The following is a 5,116-nucleotide window of genomic DNA, read 5'->3' as shown; positions in this document are numbered from 1 at the left end:
GATCGCCTGCCTCTATCATTTTTAAGTTCATCAGTCGTCATCCTTTCCCTTGATCTCAGTGGAGCCTGAGATAATTGCTGCCAGACACCAGAGGCAGAGATGTAAGACGCCGGAAAGGAGGGAGGAAAGTCAGAAGGTGCACACTGGCCTGTGGGCCATGTCTTGCCTACCTCGGACTTTTGTTTAGGAGGCACCGTGTTTAAAAAACAAACACAGAAATCCTTGAATTAGTTGCCAACTATGGAAGTGAGGATGTTTCCCATAAAAATCCAGACTGATTCCCTACTTCTCTTCAGGGGAAAAAAAAATCAAGATTTGGCAACTCTGAGGCTGCATGGCCACCACTGGGAGTTGCTGATGGGCAGGTGCCCCTTTAGATGCAGGTTCTCTGCCACGGTCTGTCCACCTGCTTGGCCTCTGGGCATCGAAGCTGGTGGGCTCTGGTCAGACACCATTGATGCCTCTCGATCCTCATAACAACCCTCTGAGGTGGGTAAGATCCTTTTTTTAAAAATTTTAATTTAATTTATCTATTTATTTATTTTGGCTGTGCTGGGTCTTGGTTGTGTCATGCGGGATCTTCGTTGCAGCATGCGGACTTCTTAGCTGTGGCATGCAGACTCTTAGTTGCAGCACACATGCAGGATCTAGTTCCCCGACTAGGGATGGAACCCGGGTCCCCTGCATTGAGAGCGCAGAGTCTTACCCGCTGGACCACCAGGGAAGTCCCAGTCCCTCCCATCTGTTCGATCTGCATTATCCAATCCAGTGGCCACTAGTTACATGTGAGTATTTAAATTAAAATTAATTAAACTTCAAAAAATTAAAATTCAGTTCCTTAGTGGCACTAGCCACATTTCAAGTACTCAATAGCCACATGTGGCTGATGGCTATTCTGTTGGATAGAACAGATATAGAACATATTGACTGTGGTAGGGCTAGGTTGGATGGTGTGAGATTAGGTCAGGATCCCAGGATTTGGATTTCAGCTTCATTAGCTGTTACTTTGGGCTCCAATGGGCTCCAGGGAGGTAGGTCAGAACTTGGTCCATAGGAAGTGTTCCATAAGTGGCACTTTATTCTCATCATAAACACATCTTTTGGGTGAGGTATTAGTTCCAGAAGGCCCTGTATCTTTTATTGCCATGTAAAATTACCCCCAAACTTAGGGATTTATCGCAATGTAAATATCTCACATAGTTTCCATGGGTCAGGAGTTAGCTAGGTTGTTCTGGAGTCTCATGGGATTGTAGTCAAAATGTTGGCCAGAGCTGCAGTCATCTGAAAGCTTGACTGGGCTGGAGGATCCACTTCCAAGATGGCGCATGTACATGGCAAGTTGGTGCTGGCTGTTGGCAGGAGTCCTCAGTTCCTTGCCATGCGGATCCCCATGGGGCTGATTTGAGCGTCCTCATGACACAGCAGCTGGCTCTTCCCAAAGAGTGATCTAAGAGAGACAGGTGGAAGCTATTATACCTTTTATGGCCAAACCTCAGAAGTCACACACTGTCTTTTCTACTAAATCCCATTGATCAAAGGGGTCAGCCCTATTCATTGTGAGAGGGGACTACAGAAGGGCAGGAATACCAGGAGGCGAGACTCATCAGAAGCCATCTTAAAGGCTGGTTCTTATAGCACCACTGCTGGTCAACTCTGGACAGGGGTTAATTTATGTGGAATGCTAACTCTGAGTGGAGCTTGGTATAATATTATTTCTGAGAATTGGGCAGGGGATGCAATGTGGTTTTGGACAATATTGGGCCAGTTTTATTCATGAGCCTGCCAATCTTCTGAAGCAGCAGAAGCACTGACCCCTGTATGGGGCAGTTCCTTCCTGGGGCAGAGGGAGGCCTACAGGCCAAATAGATTCCCCCTTGCCAATAATTTGCTATGTGGTTTTGGGGAGTGGGATGGTCAGAATTCCAAGATGGCGCCCAAGATTTCTGCCCCCTGGAGTACACAACCTGTCTATTCCCTCCCCTTGAGTATGGGCAGGACCTCTAAATATGGATGTCACCCCCATGGTAAGGGCACATTGGGTAGCACAGGTGAAAGGATTTTGCAGATGTCATTAAGGTCCTGAATTAGTTGGTTTTTGAGTTAGTAAAAGGGGAGATTATCCTGGGTGGGCCAGGCTTAATCAGTTGAAGATATGTATAAGAGGGTCTGGGACCTTCCTGATGAGAGTGATGCCCTCCTGTTGGCCCTGAGGAAGCAAGCTGCCGTTGAGTTCTGCACCTACAAGGACGTGGATTTTGCCAACAACCATGTGAGCTTGGAAGAGGGCCCTGTGCCTCGGAGAGACTGCAGCCCTGGCTGACACCTTGATGACAGCCTTAGGAGCCCCTCATCAGAAGACCCAGCCAAGCTGTGTGTGGACTCCTGACCCATGGAAACTGTGGGACAGTAAGCCATGTTGTTTCAACCTGCTATGTTTGCGGTAATTAGTTATGGAACATGGAACATGAATGCAGGAAGGTCACTTGCCTCCTCTGGACCATCAAATTCCTCATCTGTATGTTGGAGGAAAATTGCAGTGTTTGGATCGTCTCTAAAAGTGCCTCTGGAGTAACAATGGCAGCAACTAGCCCATATAAAGTGGTTAACTCTGGGCCACTGTTGAACGTACTTTCCATGTATTATCTTATTCTTCATGACATCTTACGAAACCAATCCTATTTTCCCCATTTACAGACGCAGAAGCTGAGGCACAGAGAGGTTAAGTGCCTTGAACTAGACAAACTCACCCACCTAGTACATACAGCTTGGCTATCGTCTGAAATGTCACTGTTAGCTCTGCATTCCTTCATTTTAAGGTGACTTCTCTGAAAATACATACAAGTCACTAGTGTGAGGAGAAGGCAATGTATATATATACATATAGTGTACGTATATACAGATCTTTCTCGACTTACAATGGGGCTATGTCCCGATAAACCCATCGTAAGTTGAAAATATTTTAAGTTGAAATATCATAAGTTGAAAATGCATTTAATCCACCTAACCTACCAAACATCCTAGCTTAGCCTAGCCCAACTTAAATGTACTCAGAACACTTCTATTAGCCTACAGTTGGGCAAAATCATCTAACACGAAGTCTATTTTATAATAAAGTGTTGAATCTCTCATGTAATTTATTGATACTGTACTGAAAGTGAGAAACAGAATGGTTGTCAGTGTATCAGCTGTTCACCCTCACGATCACGTGGCTGACTGGGAACTGAGGTTCATTGCCGCTGCCCAGCATCAGGAGAGAAAATCTGACTGCATCACGCCAGCCCGGAAAAAGATCCAAATTCAAAGTACGGTTTCTACTGAATGCGTATTGCTTTTGCACCGTCGCAAAGTGAAAAGATCGTAATTTGAACCATGGTAAGTTGGGGACCATCTGTATACGTCTATACCAGGACACAACCAGCCGAGCCCAGGATACTCCCACCCTGGATGAGGGGCTCTTGGTGTACTTCCGGACCCCAGCCAGGGTTGGGAGGAGGGTGCTTAGAACCAGATGGGGGCTTGGGGATGAGCTTGGCAGAGTGGGGCCCACTTCAGTGCCCTATAACCAGAGTGAGTCCATAGAGAACTTGGTCACAAGGCTCTGCCTTACCCCCCGCCCCCATCCCTGAACTTTACCTGCCCCTCCCGTCCCCCCAGGAGGCGGACAGCCAGCCGAAACAGGTGTTTACCACTTAACCACAGAAATCATTATTGTAGCACCGCTGCCCGGCCTGCCTTTGTCCCTTGGAGTCTGGAACAGAGCCAGGTCTGCCTGGGGGGCCTTTTTGGGTGAATATGGTCAGGGCTGACGTTGCAAAACTTAGTATATATCATCTTACTGGTTTTGTTCCCCTTAAAGCTAATTCCTCTCTCCCTTGCCATCTTCACGGTCTGTGCCCACAGCTGTCAGAATCCTCCTCAGGGAGTAGGGGTCTGAGAATTGTACCCACACTGGTTATAATGACTTTCTACTTGAGGAAACAACTGAAAAGAAACAGAACAGAGAGAGAAACCCAAAGGTCAATGCTTAAACCGGAAGATTAGCTTTTTCCCAGTGGGGTCTCAGGCAGCATGAGAGCTGGTAAATTGGGAGATTTTTGGAACGGAGATTTTGACCTTATTCATGGTGAGAGTACACTATGTGCCCTACCCCATCCCCCCACCCCCCACCCCTTGTAACACACACATTCTACCTACACGTAGCAGGGAATTAAGAGTATTAAAGAGTATTAAGTAGAAAGCTAAAAGAATCTCAGAGCCCCAGACTTAGCATTAAAAGTATAGAATTCAAATCAGGTGCTGCCATCAAGCTGATCTCAGTTTCATGGACTTTCTCTCTCAGAGCCTCAGTTTCCCCAGGTGTAAAATGAGGAGGAAATATGGACCACAGCAATGACTCTCAACCCTGTGGGGTTCTAATCCTGAGAGCATGGAAGAGTTAAGATTATCTTTAAGGACCCTAACAGTTCTTCAAACTATAAATGAAAACTCAATTCTTGAGAGGAGAACAGTGCCATCTGCTGGTTTCACTTTGCACTTGCAAAATCCAAATACCTGCCAATGCAATGCCATGCAATTTGGTATTTATTGAGCGCTGACTCAGTGTTCAAGGCGTTGTAATGCACCTCCTAAGACACACCAGAATGAGCTCCTTTCCACATGAAGGTCACAGTCTAGAGGGGACAATTGACGCATATATAAAGCCCTTTGATCCAAGGTGGGCAGTACATGGTCCCAGTGGGATTCTATGGGAAAAAGGTGGAAAGCCTGGGGCCAGGGCCAGCTTCATGGGCTTGTGACCTTGGCAGTCACACAAGGCCCTGTGCTTAGCAGGGCCCTGCCTTGATTTCATGCTGTGCTATCGCTGTCTTGAAATTCTTAATAATTTTTGAACAAGGGGCCATATATTTTCATTTTGCCCTGGGCCCTACAAATTATGTAGCCAGTCTTGCCTTGTGGAAATCTTGAAGAAGTTACTCTGTGAGCTGAGTTTGGAGAACAGGGCAGCAGTGGAGTAGGGGAAGAAACCTATTCTAGCAAAGGGAGGGGGAGAGGGAGGGGAGTTTGATGTTAGATGGATTCAGGCTCATGGCAGAGAAGACCTCCAAGGACAGTCCAG

The sequence above is a fragment of the Balaenoptera acutorostrata genome, chromosome 15 (assembly GCF_949987535.1).
Source record: "Balaenoptera acutorostrata chromosome 15, mBalAcu1.1, whole genome shotgun sequence".
Classification (NCBI taxonomy): domain Eukaryota; kingdom Metazoa; phylum Chordata; class Mammalia; order Artiodactyla; family Balaenopteridae; genus Balaenoptera; species Balaenoptera acutorostrata.
This window is presented reverse-complemented; position numbering follows the sequence as displayed.